This window comes from Bos grunniens, chromosome 7, assembly GCF_055505025.1.
Source record: "Bos grunniens cultivar Pamir isolate PY7600 chromosome 7, Bosgru_T2T1.0, whole genome shotgun sequence".
NCBI lineage: Eukaryota > Metazoa > Chordata > Mammalia > Artiodactyla > Bovidae > Bos > Bos grunniens.
The window spans coordinates 82,927,301-82,945,606 of NC_141171.1; the positions used below are offsets into that span (position 1 = coordinate 82,927,301).

Below are 18,306 nucleotides of genomic sequence, written 5' to 3' on the forward strand. Positions count from 1 at the left end.
AGATATTTCAAATACCTTCTACAAATCTAGTAAGTATCATTCATATATCAATTACTTAGCCAGGAAATATTTCTCAATCACTAATATTAAGTAAAGCAAGTATAGGCAAAAGCTATTTAAATCCAGTTATATGAAAGTTAACATTCCTATATTATATCAAATTACACCCAATGAGTGACTAGTTCTTCTTATTTACTTGGAAAGCTCGTCCCAAAAGCTCTCTGTTATCTGGCTTGTTAATGTTTATAATTGTAATTATAATAGCAATCAAATTCCTATAAAGTCACTTAAAGCATATTAATATCACATTGTCAATTAAACTACAGTTTTACAATGTCAGGTACCAAAAAGTTAAGAGTATAAACAAATTCATTTAGTTCAAACACTTATTTTACCTTAAAATGTTCTACTTTGTGTGTGATATGAATTCTAGCAAACTACTCATAAGATGAATTCTAATCTTCAAAAACAAACTACAAAGGCCTGCATAATTACATTACTGACTTGGACTAATGCAGTAAAACAGTTTCAGAATTTTGATAAGGAAAGCATTCACTCAATATTTTAGGTAATCATTAATTTTTAACGTGAAAACACAAAGCATTACCTCAATGATGAGTTCAAGCTTAATCGTAGGTTCCAAAATGTTACATTAGTTAAAACATGACAAGCAACCACACAATCAGCATTTCTTTTTTACCCTCACTTATTCATGGAAATGCTATGACCAAGCTAAAGCTACGCTATCACATATTCCCCTTTTTGAAAGTTGAAACTGATAAAGTAGGTAGAATAGCATTCTCACTTCATTTTACATATGAGAAATTTGAGACTCAAAGAATCGAAGTTCCTCAAGACCACACAGTTGGTAAATAGCAGACCCAGAGAACCAGATTGGCAGGAAAAGAATTTACCAGCAAAATTAATGAAGCATTTTACACTCAGGTCAGCCAGAACTACCAGTTCTTCATTTCCTATATTTTTCCAAGAACCCTTATTTGCTTTTCTGTGGATCAACCTAATTTGCTTCTACTCTACTCACATGGTAGCATGGCTTATATATGTGATCCATTTATTCCAGTCAGATGTTATTTTTCCATTATCCTTGGATTCAAGTGTTGGTATCCTTACTCAGCTTTTGCTTTTGTAGGTTGTCAGTCAAAGGTCTTATAAATTTTTCTTCCTTTTAAAGTACTGTGTACCTGAGAGAAATTAGAGGAGCATAAAAAAGTTCAGCCACGTCAAAAACATATCTTAGAGAGAAATTTGCTTTGCATGCTATCATTTAACAAACAATCACTTGATTGATACTACCATGTATCTGAATATGACTGACAGAGTCAAAGCCTAACAAGGAAGACATATAATAAGCCAGAGATGACTACACGTACCGTGGTATGTGCTCTAATAGAAGCAATGAATTAGAGAGCTTCCAAGAGTAGGTACATAACACTGCGGGAGTTAGGGAAGGGAAATAGGCATGGGACAATTGAAATAACCATTGAAATGTGACGAAATCAGCAAAGAAGTTCAGTCCAGGCAAAGTGGCCCAACCTGATGTGGCACTTTTAAGAATCTGCCCCTTACTGGCATTATAGGATGGTGTTCCACAGAATTTCCCCCCTGCGTGCCCATTTTTACTAAATTTGTCTTCCTGAAACACCAGTTTTCACCAGCTTTGTATGACTCATCTGCTACTATAACTTGGCCTCCACCAAATCCGCTCGATAAAGGAGACAGTCTGTCTTACACTTTGATCCTAGCAACGGTTTATATCTCAGCATAATTGTGGGGAAACAATTATGGATTACACCGCACTCATTCAACCCAAAGTCTAGCAACTTTCAAGGATCCATAGCTCCTTTAAGCATTTTTCTATCAAGTCTTCCTCTTCCTCCTGGGCAGGACCTGAAAAAATGGTGGAAAATCAAAATATCCTCTGGAGACAGACAAAAGTTGAATATGGCTAAGAATGTTTGAGAAAAAGCAAATACTAGAGCTAGAAAGGTTAAAACAACAAAGTAGTAAAACTTTTCAAGCCCTGAGCAGTAATTAGGTGTCAGGCATCATGTCAAGTGTGTTTTGCATTATCTAATTTAATCCTTCAACTTCCCAGGTGGCTCAATGGTAAAGAATCTGCCTGCCAAGCAGTTTGATCCCTGGGTCAGGAAGACCCCCTGGAGAAGGAAATGGCAACCCATATCAATATTCTTGCCTGGGAAATCACATGGACAGAGAAGCCTGGTGGGCTACAACCCATGGGGTCTCAGAAGAGTCAGACATGACTTCAAAGATAAACAACAACAACAGTTTAATCCTCACAACAATTCATGAGGTAGATCCTGTTACTCTCCCTATTTTACAAATGAAGTAACTGAAATTCAGAGAGGCTCAGTACTTCCTGAAGATCACACACATGGTAAAAAGACCAGTCAGGCTCCCACTGACACTCCAGAATCCACACTCTTAAGCTATATGCCTCTCAAATACAGGTCATTATATTATATTCATTAGTATGGAATGCGGATTTACAATCCAACGTGACCTATATTTGGAATGAGCCATTGAAGGTTTTTAAGCATGGATGTATTTGGACTTGAATTTTGGAAAGATCATTCTGGGGACATAAGATGGGGTGAAGAGAATGGACAGAGTTCAAAGACCACTGCCGGACCCTGTGGTGATGAGATGAGGCCCTCAACTTGTGTGGTAGCCATTGGCAAGGAAATGACAAGAAATATTTGAGAACTTACCATGTGTGAGTGGATGAGGAAGGGGGATTGAAGAGGATTCCAAAGTCTCTGGTCTAGCTGGCTCTTGGAGGTTGCGAACAGTATCAGCAAAGAGAGAGAACTCAGAAGGAACTGGTTTAAGAGACAAGATGGGGAGTTATATGACAGCCCACCACCAGACACACTTCCCTCTGTGGTCAAGCTAGCTTGTGTTCAGATTGTTCTTCCAAGTCAACTTTATAACTGATTTTTTTTTTTTTTTAAGTAACTTTTTTGGAGATCTTTCAAAGAGGGTAAAATCCACAGAGACTAAGAGTCTGGACAGTCTGTTCTGATGGGTCTGGCTTCACTTTCCCTTCCTACTCCATTTTCTAGAATAGTCGTAGGCACTACAAAAAGAATCCACTAACATCATCCAAATGAGCTTCTAGGCCCTACAGGAAAAAGCCCACCCAGCAGGTTTTTAATTGCCTCTCCATCTCACCACCCAAACATCCTTGTTATCATCTTCTTTTTTTAATGCCATGACTCATCAGACCACCAGGTAAAAGCCCCAGGTCACCAAGCCAGCAGCCAGGGAGGGCATGGAAAGCGGAGACAATGACTCTTACAGTCTCTTATTTGAAAATGATTTTGTAGCTTACTTTTACTGAGCAGAAAGCACCTTTTGAGTGGTCAAATTTATTGAGATACCACAAGGATGACACAGTTGAAAATAAGCCTAATATGAAAATATAACTTGGCTTCCCACGTGAAAGGAAACAAAGCTAGTGACATTTCCATAGAGCCAAATATTTCATCACAAGAACGAAAGTCCTCTGTCTTAGTTCTAGGTCATGTGTCAATAAGAGGGTTGTTATTTTTTAAACCCCGTGTCATGTGACCCAACTGAATCATCTATAATAATTTTGGGGAGTGAACCAGACAACCAGGACCCTCTCTCAAACACAAATGCTGAGGCCGACTCAAATCAGCAGCTGCTTTGTGTTTCTGAATGAGTTGTTGTAATTTAAATGTCTCATCCCATTGGGAACTAAGGGAGGTGACATAACCCAGAAGAAGCTCGGAAGTGAGATTGTTTGTAGGGGTGGCTGAACTACGTGACCTTTAAGGCCTGCCCTCCAATTCTGTCTTCAGGAGTCAATGGATGTACTTCAGGAGTTTTTGGCGTTCAGGGCAAGCTTCTTGGGAGGTTTATTTGAAAGAAAAAGAAAAGTGAGGCTGCAAGTAGGTGGGTATGATGAAAGGTTTTTCTTTACATCATCTTCCATGGAAAGTATTTTTAAGTAGCTAGTTCAATGGTGAGTGTCTGTTATACTCTGTATTATGAGAAAAGAGGGAGTTCATCTTCTTGGACAAAATCCATACTACAATGCTTGAGCAGCAGTAATAGGCAGAGATGAAGCTGATTCTAGGACTTTGTTTTAATTCCTTTAAGAAGAGTATCACTAAGCACGCTATATTCTGTTGTTTAAAACACAAAATAGAGATAGTTAAAATGGACCTGGGACATGATATACAGAATGCCACTTCAGTTTTGTGGTCAAATGAAGGGCTAATCTTAATTTTTATTCTGAATTGTACAGAGTCGATTTTTCTGTGTACTAAATGGTATCATTTAGTTAGCATTCAATAATGCCTAAATAAAAAATTGTATGATTCACTCAACAGATGCAGAAAAGCATTTGATAAGATGATAAGATTCAACACCCTTTTAGGATAAAAATCTTCCACAAACTAGACATATCATACACTCTTAAAAGGAAGAAAATCCTTATTGTTTGCAATAATATGGATAAACCTGGCGGACATTATGCTAAGTGAAATAAGACAGATACAGAAAAATAAATACTGCATGATCTCACTTATATGTGGAATTTTATAAAATCAACCTCTCCAAAGCAGAGAGTAGTTTGGTAGTTACCAGAGGATGGAGGATGGGGAAAAATAAGGAAATGATGAAAGGATACAAAGCTTTAGTTATTTAGGATGAATACACTCTGGAGACTGAATGTACAGCATGGAAACTATTGTTAATAATACTGTATTGTACACTTAAAATTAGCTAAAAGAGTAGACTTAATCTTTCTCACCAAGTGAGTGAAAGTGAAGTCGCTCAGTCGTGTCCAACTCTTAGCGACTCCATGGACTGCAGCCCACCAGGCTCCTCCATCCATGGGATTTTCCAGGCAAGAGTACTGGAGTGGGGTGCCATTGCCTTCTCCAAAAGAGGGAGGGAAAAAAAATAGTATGAGATGATAGGTATATTAATTAGTTTGATTGATTATGGTAATCATTTCACAATGTATATATTTATCAAAATAGCACACTATATACCTTAAATATACAGTGACAATTTCAATTTGTCAATTATACCTACCTAAGGTTAGAAAAAAAATAAAGAAAAGAATGACTAATATGCTTCCACTTGGAATTTGGCTTGTATTATATTCCAGTTTGAGGAGGAGGGCACAATGTAAGATTTAATTCCTCACATTGGCTAAATATTCCAAGTGGGGTTTTCACTATTTATTGTATTATTAATCTTTAAAGAAAATTTATCAGCATGATCTTTTGTTTTAGCCAAGAGCATTTTATAGATTTATATTCATTCCAGTGAACAGTAGTGTGTACAAAAAATATCTTAGAAATTTTCCAGCTAGTTTAGGGCTTTTATCCAAAAGTTAAGATTGCTATCAAAGCTAACATTTATGGAAAGATCATGATGAGATTAAGAAAACATTGAGATTTTGTCTCTATAAAAATAAATGAGATCTCTGGATATAAGGGTCTAATTATCACAGTAGAAAGTCATGTGCCATATTCTAGACTTTATCATGAATTCTGAGTTTATGTTCTAAGTGATATATACTACTAATTTCAATTCCAAAGGATCTAGAAGTTACTCATATTTAATCATTTATTTTATATATTGAACCAATTTCTCACTCTGTGAGAAGTGCCTGGGAAGTTTTATGAGCCTGAAATTCCCTCATAGGCCATCTCGTGTGTATCCAAGGATTCTGTGTTATTTGGATCAAGGTGATCTTTTTACAGTCTTTGACATACCCCATGGCTTCCAGTGATTTCTGATGCTCTGTGAAAGTTTGGATTTGGGAGTGCTTGCCAAATGTGTCTCGTGGACACCAGCAGACATGGAGTCCTGCCCTGCTCTGTTCTTGCCCTCTCTTGACTCCCAAATCCAGCACTGCTGGCAGGATAGTTCATCCATAGCTCAGCTTGGAAGCAAAGCACACCCAACCAAGCCTTAAGGACAGCTTTCAAAATGACCTTTGGAGAGTAAATCTTCTCAAGCCTTCAATTGGGATTCTTTTCCAAACCAGTGCTGCTGCTTATTTGATGGGCTCAAATTGGAACAATTTCTCAAGTACTCTGAAGATCTCTCTGACCATGAGGAGAGAAGCAGAAATATTTCTGAAGCAGAGAGCAGAGAAACCACTGACTCTGCTGATCTCAGAGACCAAAGTGTCCTAGCCAGCAGAGATGATTCAGTCATATCAACTGCCTCCTACTTTTTCTGGCTTCTGATGGGCTTCAGTCTTGGGTTCTGTTCTGTTTTGTTCGTTTTTTTCTTGTTTTGACTTTGTTTCTGTTTTCTAGCTCTTGGCTTAGCTTGGCCTTTGTCTTTTATTGCTGAAATAGAACAGTTTAAAAAACAGTGATTAATGGATTAGTGTGAAATTGGAGGGAGCTTTTCAGAAACCTGTGCAGAGCATCCTTTGCCATATTCTCACATTCACATTCCCATGGCTTGGATAAGACATTAATGCTTGTCAAAGTTGCAAACTCTACATAGTAGAATTGATATTAATATGCTTTTTATTTATGCAGGGTTTTGCTTTCTTAAAAAGTTTCTACATATAGTGCCTCATTTGATTATAAGAATGATGGGTACAGATGATAAGATAAATTTCAGTTCAATATGAAGGACAGTTTTCCATAAACTGATCTGTCCAAAATTGAAACAGCAAACTTCACAAAGAAATGAGTTCCAAGCAATGACGATGTTTGAGTAGGTGGTAAACAATCCCCTCTCAGGGATTTTGTGTAAACAGCCTTGGTTTGGGTACAATCTTGGATTAAATGATACTATGATGAGAAAAAGAAAGAGAGAAAATGAGAAGATATATATGTTAATTCAAATATATTGTCTCAGGAGAGAGGAAAAGATGAGAACACAGGTTACAGTTTTCTTAAAATCTTTGGCAAGATTATAGAACTCCAAAATGTAGGCTTAATATACCACATGTAGTTGAGTAATTCATCATTTCTTAGGTTGTGTTTCAAAAGCTCAGTAAGAGTCTGAAATAGTATAGGCTTAAATCATGGTCTTGAGAACTGACCAAAAACTGAAGAGTTAAGGGGAGAGTTAAGTGTAAGTGGGAGCAAGATGCATATGAAGACTGAAGATAAGCCCCAGGTATAGAAAGAAGGATGGAGTGGGGAGGGCAGATGTGGAAAACACTGGAATGGCCAAAATGAAGGGAGCAGAATTACCAACCCAGCACAGGGCGGGGCTAGAATGAGGTCCTGCTGTATTAAACTCAAAACGAATCAACCAAATACCAAACTAGTTTGCATTAGTGCTCCCATAACTGGAAGAAGTACCTCCCTTTTTTCCTCCAAGACTCCAGTGGAATGTTTTAGTAAAATATCCACTTGGCCTAGTCCAACTTTACCTTAAAAAAATCATTTTTTAAGTTCTTAGAAGAAATTTTTAAAATGATTTTAGGGTTCTGAGGCGGGCAGGTAGGGCAGGGGACCAACACGTTTTCCTTTCTGTTTTACCAACGTGACTTTTGGAAAGTGTGATATAATGTAAGTAACATGTTGTAGTTCGGTCAGTCAGTCATGTCCAATACTCTGTGACCCCATGCACTGCAGCATGCCAGGCTTCCCTGTCTTTCACCATCTCCCAGAGCTTGCTCAAATTCATGAGTTGGTGATGCCATCCATTGTTTATAATGTAACATAAATAACATTACATTCAAGTCAGTTTCTCTTTCATATCTGACTCACATCACATACACGAAAAAAGGTTATGAAAAGTGTTCTTTGCCTAGCTTGGGTACATTTTCTATTGTATACCTGGATTGCCATTGACAGGAATGCCAGGCTAAAAATCCCAGATGTTCTTCAGATTTTATCATGTGTAAATGTGTCACCTGGAAAATGTTCAGGAAAGTTGCTCATTTTTTTCAGGAAAAACTGATTATAAATTACCAACAGGGCTTCGTAAAATGTTAAGCACCTAGGAATTCAGATCTTGCTGTTTTGTTTTGTGTTTTACCATTCTGCAATAAAAGAAACCAGCACTCCTTGGAGGAACATCTAATTCTAGGACTAGAGCAAGAAATATATAAAATGACCCTGGAGCATCTTACAGTGCCAGAAAGTAAGGAAGCTCTCGGAAAAAAAAAAAGCAAAAACAACAAAACAAAAAGACCCTAAAAAGGCCACAGTGATGGAGAATGTCAAAGAAATACAGGAGCCAACTGAAAACTCTCCCAATGGCCCAGCCAAAGCTGAAATGATTTGAGCAACAAAGTAAATACAGTTGTATTTGATAATAACCCAAAATATAAAATAAATATTTATGACTGAAAATGGCTATATGAAAATAGGATTGGTTAAAAAAAATAAATTGGATAAAAAGATAAATTGTTCATCCAAAAAGAATTCCACATAATTTATGTAGATATTCTGTCCTCAAGGAAATAGAACGTAACTCCCTACTCTGTTAGTTTGGATTGCACATCGGAATTAACTTCCTGGCCAAGAGTACTGTATGGAAAAGGTGAAAAAGAGTAGCTTTAGAGTGTAGAAGTTTGACAAATACCATCTGAACAAAGTGGTCAAGGTTAGTATCACAGTTATAAGTCATATGCATAGCTTGTGATGAGAGGGCACTTTACCTACATCTAGAGGCTCTTTAGTTCCTCTTTGCTTTCTGACATCAGGGTGGTATCATCTGCATATCTGAGGCTGTTGATATTTCTCCCAGCAATCTTGATTCCAGTTTGTGTTTCATCTAGCCCAGCATTTTGCACGATGTACTCTGCATATAAGTTAAATAAGCAGAGTGACAATATACAGCATTGATGAACTCCTTTCCCGATTTGGAAAGGGTCCATTGTTCTAACTGTTGCTTCTTGCTGCATATAGATTTCTCAGGAGGCAGGTATTCCCATCTCTTTAATAATTTTCCACAGTTGGTTATGATACACACAGTCAAAGGCTTTAGCATAGTCAGTGAAGCAGAAGTAGATGTTTTTCTGGAATTCCCTTGTTTTTCTATGATCCAACAGATGTTGGCAATTTGATCTCTGATTCCTCTGCCTTTTCTAAATTAAACTTGTACATCTGGAATTTCTTGGTTCACATACTGTTGAAGGATAGATAGCTTGAAGGATTTTGAGTATTACCTTGCTAGTATGTGCATGCGTGCATGCTAAGTCACTTCAGTCATGTCTGACTCTTTGTGACCCTATGGACTGTAACCCACCAAACTCCTCTATCCATGGGATTATCCAGGCAAGAATACTGGAGTGGGTTGCCATACCCTCCTCCAGGGGATCTTCCCAAATCAGGGATGGAACCCTCATCTCCTGCATTGGCATGCGGGTTTTTTTTTTTTTTTTTACCACTAGCACCACTTGGGAAGCACCTGCTAGCATGTGAAATGAGCACAATTGTCTGGTAGTTTGAGCATTCTTTGACATTGCCCTTCTTTGGGATTGGAATGAAAACTGACCTTTTCCAGTCCTGTGCCATTGATGTTTTCCAGATTTGCTGGCATACTGAGTGCAGTACTTTAATAGTGTCATCTTTTATGATTTGAAATAGCTTGCATGGAATTCCATCAACTCCACTACCTTTGCTCATAGTGATGCTTCCTAAGGCCCACTTGACTTCACACTCCAGGATGTCTGGCTCTAGGTGACTGATCAACCATCGTGGTTATATGGGTCATTAAGACCTTTTTTGTTCAGTTCTTCTGTATATTCTTGCCACCTCTTCTTAATCTCTTCTTCTTCTGTTAGGTCCTTTCTGTTTCTGTGTTTTATCACGCCTATCTGCATGAAATGTTCCCTTGGTATCTCCAATTTTCTTGAAGAGATCTCTAGTCTTTCTGTGGCTCAGATCATGAACTCCTTATTGGAAAATTCAGACTTAAATTGAAAAAAGTAGGGAAAACCACTAGACCATTCAGGTATAACCTAAATCAAATCTCTTATGATTATACAATGGAAGAGACAAATAGATTCAAGGGATTAGATCTGATAGAGTGCCTGAAGAACTATGGATAGAGATTTGTGACGTTATACAGGAGGCAGTGATCAAGATCACCTCCAAGAAAAAGAAATGCAAAAGGCAAAATGTTGCCTAAGGAGGCCTTACAAATAGCTGAGAAAAGAAGAGAAGCTACAGGCAAAGGAGAAAAGGAAAGATATAAGCATCTGAATGCAGATTTCCAAAGAATAGCAAGGAAAGATAAGAAAACCTTCCTCAGTGATCAGTGCGAAGAAATAGAGGAAAACAATACAATGAGAAAGACTAGAGATCTCTTCAGGAAAACTAAAGATACCAAGGGAACGTTTCATGCAAAGATGGGCAAAATAAAGGATGGAAATGGTATGGAGCTAACAGGAGCAGAAGATATTAAGAAGAGGTGGCAGGAATACACAGAACTATACAAAAAAGATCTTCATGACCCAGATAACCACGATGGTTGATCACTCACCTAGAGCCAGACATCTTAGAGTGCGAAGTCAAGTGGCCCTTAGGAAGGATCACCATGAACAAAGCTAGTGGAGGTGATGGAATTCCAGTTGAGCTATTTCAAATTCTTTAAGGTGATGCTGTGAAGGTGCTGCACGCCGTGTGCCAGCAAATTTGGAAAACTCAGCAGTGGTCACAGGACTGGAAAAGGTCAGTTTTCATTCCAATCCCAAAGAAAGGCAATGCCAAAGAATGGTCAAACTACCGCACAATTGCACTCATCTTACACGCTAGTAAAGTAATGCTCAAAATTCTCCAAGCTAGGCGTCAACAGTAGGTGAACCGTGAACTTCCAGATGTTCAAGCTGGTTTTAGAAAAGGCAGAGGAACCTGAAATCAAATTGCCAACATCCGCTGGATCATTGAAAAAGCAAGAGAGCTCTAGAAAAACATGTACTTCTGCTTTATTGGCTACGTCAAAGCCTTTGAACGTGTGTATGACGACAACCTGTGGAAAATTCTTAAAAAGATGGGAATACCAGACCACCTGACCTGCCTCCTGAGAAATCTATATGCTGGTCAAGAAGCAACAGTTAGAACTGGACATATGACAATAGACTGGTTCCAAATCGGAAAAGGTGTACATCAAGACTGTATGTTGTCATCCTGCTTATTAAATTTTATGCAGAATATGTCATGTGAAATGCAAGCTGGATGAAGCACAAGCTGGAATCAAGATTGCCAGGAGAAATATCAATAACCTTAGATATGCAGATGATACCACCCTTACGGCAGAAAGCGAAAAAGAACTAAAGACCTCTTGATGAAAGTGAAAGAGGAGAGTGAAAAAGTTGGCTTAAAGCTCAACATTCAGAAAACTAAGATCATGGCATCCAGTCCCATCACTTCATGGCTAATATATGGCAAAACAGTGGAAACAGAGACTTTTTTTGGGGGTTCTCCAAAATCACTGCAGATGGTCATTGCAGTCATTAAATTAAAAGATGCTTGCTCCTTGGAAGAGAAGCTATGACAAGCCTAGACAGCATGCTAAAAAGCAAAGACATTACTTTGCCAACAAAGGTCCTTCTAGTCAAAGCTATGGTTTTTCCAGTAGTCATGTATGGATGTGAGAGTTGGACTACAAAGAAGGCTGAGCACCGAAGAATTGATGCTTTTGAACTGTGGTGTTGGAGAAGACTCTTGAGAGTCCCTTGGACTGCAAGAAGATCCAACCAGTCCATCCTAAAGGAAATCAGTCCTGAATATTCATTGGAAGGATTGATGATGAAGCTGAAGCTCCAATCCTTTGGCCACCTGATGCTAAGAACTGACTCATTTGAAAAGACCCTGTTGCTGGGAAAGATTGAAGGTGGGAGGAGAAGGGGATGACAGAGGATGAGATGATTGGATGGTATCACTGACTCGATAGACGTGAGTTTGAGTAAGCTCCAGGAGTTGGTGATGGACAGGAAAGCCTGGCATGCTGCAGTCCATGGGATTGCAAAGAGTTGCACATAATTGAATGAGTGAACTGAACTAGTCTTTCCCATTCTATTGTTTCCCTGTATTTCTTTGCATTGTTCACTTAAGGCTTTCTTACCTCTCCTTGTTATTCTCTGGAACTCTGAATTCTATTGGGTATATTTTTCCTTTTATCCTTTGGTTTTTGCTTCTCTATTTTTCTCAGGTATGTGGAATTTTACTACACTAATGGCATCTGGTCCCATCACTTCATGGGAAATAGATGAGGAAACAGTGGAAACAGTGTCAGACTTAATTTTTTGGGGCTCCAAAATCACCACAGATGTTGATTGCAGCCATGAAATTAAAAGATGCTTACTCCTTGGAAGGAAAGTTATGACCAACCTCGATAGCATATTCAAAAGCGGAGACATTACTTTGCCAACAAAGGTCTGTCTAGTCAAGGCTATGGTTTTTCCTGTGGTCATGTATGGATGTGAGAGTTGGACTGTGAAGAAGGCTGAGCACTGAAGAATTGATGCTTTTGAACTGTGGTGTTGGAGAAGACTCTTGAGGGTCCCTTGGACTGCAAGGAAATCCAACCAGTCCATTCTGAAGGAGATCAGCCCTGGGATTTCTTTGGAAGAATGATGCTAAAGCTAAAACTCCAGTACTTTGGCCACCTCATGTGAAGAGTTGACTCATTGGAAAAGACTCTGATGCTGGGAGGGATTGGGAGCAGGAGGAGAAGGGGATGACAGAGGATGAGATGGCTGGGTGGCATCACTGACTCGATGGATGTGAGTCTGGGTGAACTCCGGGAGTTGGTGATGGACAGGGAGGCCTGGCGTGCTGCAATTCATAGGGTCGCAAAGAGTCGGACACGACTGAGCAACTGAACTGAACTGAACTGAAGAAATTTCTCTGAGATCAGTTTTTGCTGCTAAGGAAAACCACCTACAGAGATAAGAAGCTTTCTTAATTTTTCTCCATTATTACCTTGAAGATTACTTGTAAAAAGGAATGCTGGATACACACTTCTTGAAGGATTTGTCTGTGAGAAAATTAAAATGTATAATGAAATATGTGCCACTGTATAGAGCATTTATACCAACTCTTTTATGCATTTACCTCTGAAGTGGAGATTAGCTTCTTTCAAAATCCATTTGCAACATTTAAAATACATATATTTTAAGGCAGTAGTAAGCAATGGCACCCCATTCCAGTACTCTTGCCTGGAAAATCCCATGGACGGAGGAGCCTGGTAGGCTGCAGTCCATGGGGTCGCTGAGGGTCGGACACGATTGAGCGACCTCACTTTCACTTTTCACTTTCATGTATTGGAGAAGGAAATGGCAATCCACTCCAGTGTTTTTGCCTGGAGAATCCCAGGGACAGTAGAGCCTGGTGGGCTGCCATCTATGGGGTTGCACAGAGTCGGACATGACTGAAGTGACTTAGCAGCAGCAGCAGCATCCACATTATAGCAAAGTAGCTAGTTGAAAATGAAATGTTAACATGTTGGTTGTTTAGACTGTAGAAGCTATCAGGCAACAAGGGTGAACAATTAACATGAGCCAGCTCAGTTCGCTAAATGTAAATTTCCTCTGAAAGATCAATGAAGAATGGGCTTCACTTGGTATGAAAAGCAAATGTGTGTGCTTTTTTTTATTTTGTTCAAAATTTTGGTTTTTAAATTATACTGTCTTGAATGAGTTATCTTGAAAAAAAAATAAAAGTCATTCAAAATGCTTCAGTTTTACATAGCAAGGTAGGTGTGTCTGATCATAAAATTTCTAAGTTTAAATTAAAGTTTATCACTTTAAGAAAGATAAATCAATTGCCAATAAATACGATCACCCTTTGCCTTGAGTGGCTCTTAGAAGAAAATTATCCAAAAGGAGACAAAGCCCTGTTTTTTTGTGTAAAAACCTTGGGAAAGGGGGTATCAGTGAAGAGTTTGGCTTACTCTGATGGGTAGAACTGAGTATGAGATGTGGAAGGGAACATCATAAAAATATAATTTATATTACAGTGTAGAACCTGACTCTTCACACAATGACATCTATACTGGCCCTGCAAGAGATTCATCCTGAAATGGTAGGTAGTAACTGGGACTACTAATCTATGTATCTTCGGGACTCACTGGCGGTCTAGTGGTTAAAACTGTGTGCTTCTACTGCAGGGACATGGGTTCGATCCTTGGGGAACTAAGAAACTAAGATCTTGCATGCTGCGTGGTGTGGCCAAAAAAAAAAAGAAATCTATGTAGCTACACATGCAGGAGACAGATGAGAAAACAGGTGCACAGAAAGCCCCAGAAATCTGCAATCTTACCATCATGCAGGGGGTCCTGAACTGGGGCTCTGTCCATCCCTGCCTCTTTTAACTGAGGTTAATATAGGACCCCCTGCATGACGGTAATTAACCTCAGTAGAGACACCTACCTAGTGTGCTGGGAGACTACAGACACTTAAATGCCTGGTTAAAAACAGTCCATTAGTGAAGTTCAGGTGGATTGATCCCAATTCTTTTCTTAAAGCAGAAGGAAGGAAAGATGCTTCTACCCTTTCATTGTCTCCAGCCGAGACCTCAGAGGCAGGAAAGCTCTGTCTCAACGGTGTCACTTGGCCACACAAATTCGATCTGATGGGCTCAGACACGTGTGCAAAGCACAACAAGCTTGTGAAGCAATCACTCGAGGCTCATGGTGGGAGTCTAGACGTGTTCGGATGCACATTAAGAGCAGGAGATGTGTGCTGCGCATCTCAGCATTTGTGCAGGACCGACATGCTCACTGCTCTGCCTCAGGCAGAGCCAGCGCAGCATGCCCCCTTGTCTCCAGCTCTGAAACCCAAGTCCTGTGCTGAGGGCCAGAGGAGGGGGCTCTGTGCTCAGCTCGGCCAGCCCTGCTGTGGGCGGCTGCAGAAGCACATCAGTAATAATTTAGCACTCAGCAGCTGCAAGAGCAGGGGTCCCTGCCAAGTGCCAGTCTTTGATTCTCTTCTCTACCAGGCAGTAGCTAGTTCATTCCCTGGGCACCCAGCCACATTTCAGAGAAAGCAGGACGGCTGATGGCTGGGGTCAGCACAGACACCCAGCCCCCTGGACAAACCACCAATATGAACCAGCCTGCACCATTAACAGGGCTGAAGAATTGAGCCATTAGCCTATAACTAAGAGGACACAGAGAATGATTTACTTAAAGAATTGTATAGCCAGTAAAAAGAAAAAATAAGAAAGTTCTAAATAAACACATTCTAATAAGCAGGATGTGATTTAGAGCCCTTAGCTTGGGGTAGGGGGTGGGGGCGTGGGCATGTTTCTAATGTAAGATCCAGTTTTGTTTACATGGATTCTGGAGCTCCATTGGTTTTCTAATTAAAAAATAAATAAACAATCCACCATTTCCTGTCAGATCCCAAGATCCCAAGGTGCTTCCCTGGAGCCAAATGGGCATCAGTCATTCCAAACATAAGATAATCAATGGACTGGAGTGTGTGTGTGGGAGGTAGGGTTTATAAAACTTTGGTCGCCTCAGCAGTGTGTGAAAGGCTCCTTGAATTACCACTGCCCAATAGAAAATCTCATTCATATCTTCCCTAGTTTTTCACCCTCAATCTCATCTAGATCAGATCTGATATTTCAACAGCAAGTTCTGTTTGCTGTGGCTTTATTGAGGCCCTCTCTTTTTATTCGAAATGGCAGCCCTTATTCCAACAGACCCCATGGCTTCTGTTTGTGGCAGTCTGGATTTGTGTTTGTTGTCAGCCTAAGGGGTTAAAATTCATTTTAAATAACAGCATGATGGATGCAATCCTGCTTTTCACTTGCCATAGGAACCATTTGGTAATTTGCATTTAAAGTCACAGACCCTATTTGAGTTTAAAAGCAAATTGTATTACAATTAAGCATTTTTTTTTTAAGGTACAAGGAAAAATAAAATCTTTGGTTAATCGACAGTGAGCTAATCTAGGCATGTTGCAGAAAAGTTTTTGAATGCTAATGATAGGTTAATTCTACAATTTAAAATAGATGACAGTGTTATTGCAGTCACCACATTTTTAACATCTGTATGCATAATTTTTCAAGAAAGAAAGAACTTTGAAGCATCCTGTAGTCTTAATCTCTTAGAAGTCCTAAGGGTTGCTTGAGCCAATTAATAAAGAGCCCCCTCACCTGAAGTATTTAAAAGCCAACATTTGTGGTGAACAGGGACCATCAGTTAATCACATATTAGGAATGATTCCTTTGTTCATTGTATGAAAGTATCTTAGAGGAGATATTCTTAATATTCCCATATACAATATGTATCTTCTCAAAGCCAGACTAATTTCAACAACCAACATTTATATGGCATTTTCTTTTCTGTCTCTTAGAAAACAATTTAAGGGGCTGCACTATATTAGTGGGATTTTCCCTTTTTTCCCTAGTCTTCAAAAGATTTTCCTTTCATCTTCTTTTTCTTTCTCTCCAGCTACAAAATGTGCTCATTACAGTCCTATCTGCCAGCTACAAAAGGGAGGAGACTCCTTCTATTTCAGTAGGTATGAATCTCAATAGCTGCTTTCATCTCCTGAGAGCTCAATTCTGCTCTATTTAATAAAACCTAACACTTCAGTTATCAGAGTCATTAGGAGGAAGCAGGATTGGAAGAAGGAAAGCCTTCATTTTTTTTTTTTTTCAGTGTCATATATAATTACACCATTTACTTCCCCAATGGGCTCTACTTTTCCATTATCTTTTTTTTTTTTTTTTTTTACTTTCAGAATATTTCTGATGGAAAGTTCATCATGTAGAAAACAAAGACTAAGCAGTAACAACAACAAGAGCAAAAAACGCTCCTTCAGAAACCGGAGTAGTTCTAGTGCAAGGCAATTAGCACTCAGTAAGTGCCAGGATGCTATTCATTCCTATATAAACTAAATCCCCCCTGAAATCATTGTCTCTTTGTTTATTGTCTTTTACCCTCAACTAAGGTGAAGGGTATTTGATGAGCCAAATTTTCTGTATGGCACAGAATAAAAGAGGTTTAAATTTGATAACTGTAAAGGGCTACAAGTCTCTGTGGACTGCAGATAAGACCAATAAACATTATAAAATGCATCTTCTGAAGGTACAATCAGAAATCCAATATTGCATTAGTACATGAAAATCAACATCAATTAGTTAATTACTTCTAATCAACTGTCTTTTGCTTAAGAAACAGTTGCAATTAATTGAAAGAGCAAAATATCCTGAAAATCATCAGTGTTAGGTCCATAGGGAAGTGGATATCAATTGCTTTCCACCAAGGTCATCCATATTCGGATTCCCCAGAATTCTGTGAGTTATGAGATGAACCACCAGCTCTTCCTAAATGATATTAATTCATATGATTTAAAAATGAAATCATATCATCCTAGAATTTTTTAATCAGAAGAAACCCTCAAAACCCATATGGTTTGGAAATTGTTTACCTGGAGTTTATCACCTCCTGAATGTTTAAGCTTGATTATTTGTAGATTTGTGCATACTTTTTGGAAGAGGATCCTTAGGTTTTATCAGTTTTTGTAAAAGATTTATGACCAAGGAAATGTAAAACTTATTCAACCAGTTCATTCTCCATCTCTGCAAGTACTTGCTATATAAAAAGTCTGCATTTTTTCTAATGTTCTAGGCTCTTCCGTTAGTTGATCAGTTTGCATACAGTCAGCTAGCATTGTGTGACATTCTCCGCATACAGCTGTTAGTTCAGGGTATTTAATGAACAGAATCAGAAACTTTGCAACACAAAGCAATATGTTCTCTATCTTGGTCTCCTAGGTCAACTGCTTTATTATAGCCACATAGATTAATCTGATAATCTTCACTTTTCAGAAATTGTTGGTTCTTATTCGATCTCTCTATAAAATATAATATAAATAAATTTTGTGCATTTTTCATAATTTTCAAAGCCTTTTAAAGGTATGCTGAGCTATAATTTTTAGTCTTGATGGACTGAGACTGGAAATGTGAATTTCATTGAGGAGTGAACTGGAAACCTGTAAAGATTATGGGTGACATGTGCACCATATGGAAAACATTGTTCAAAATTCAAATTGTACCTTTCAAGTGTCTCTCACATCTCAACATGGTTTTGTTTTTCTAATATAAAAAGGTCAAATCACTGGTATTAGGTGTCTTTTGCTTCAATTTGACATCCTGCAGCACCAAGAATCTTTTCTCATTTTGTTTTTCTACTTCTTTTCCTGGTGTTAGTTTAATCCTCATCTCTTCCCCATCTCCTGCACTTCATGTATTCTCTCCTTCCTGCTCAGCCTTACCAACCAGAAAAAAAAAAATTAAACTTGTAATGTTATATAAAAGTAGACCAAAATAAACTGTT

The 18,306-nt window shown here is 38.7% G+C and overlaps 1 long non-coding RNA gene across 14 annotated transcripts in view; it reads right to left on the reverse strand.

Moving 5' to 3' along the window:
* Nucleotides 1-2,962, reverse strand: part of LOC147369895 (uncharacterized) — a 212,967-nt gene extending 210,005 nt beyond the window's left edge. For 7 of the 14 annotated variants that reach the window (XR_015168069.1, XR_015168074.1, XR_015168072.1 and 4 more), the window contains exons 1-2: nt 2,754-2,953; nt 1,043-1,202 (exon numbers count right to left, since the gene is read on the reverse strand). This is a non-coding gene — a long non-coding RNA (uncharacterized LOC147369895). Of the gene's footprint in view, nt 1-1,042; nt 1,203-2,753 lie in introns of all 14 variants that reach the window. The other 7 variants (XR_015168076.1, XR_015168066.1, XR_015168075.1 and 4 more) reach the window with 5 other exon arrangements.
* Nucleotides 2,963-18,306: the final 15,344 nt, after the last annotated feature.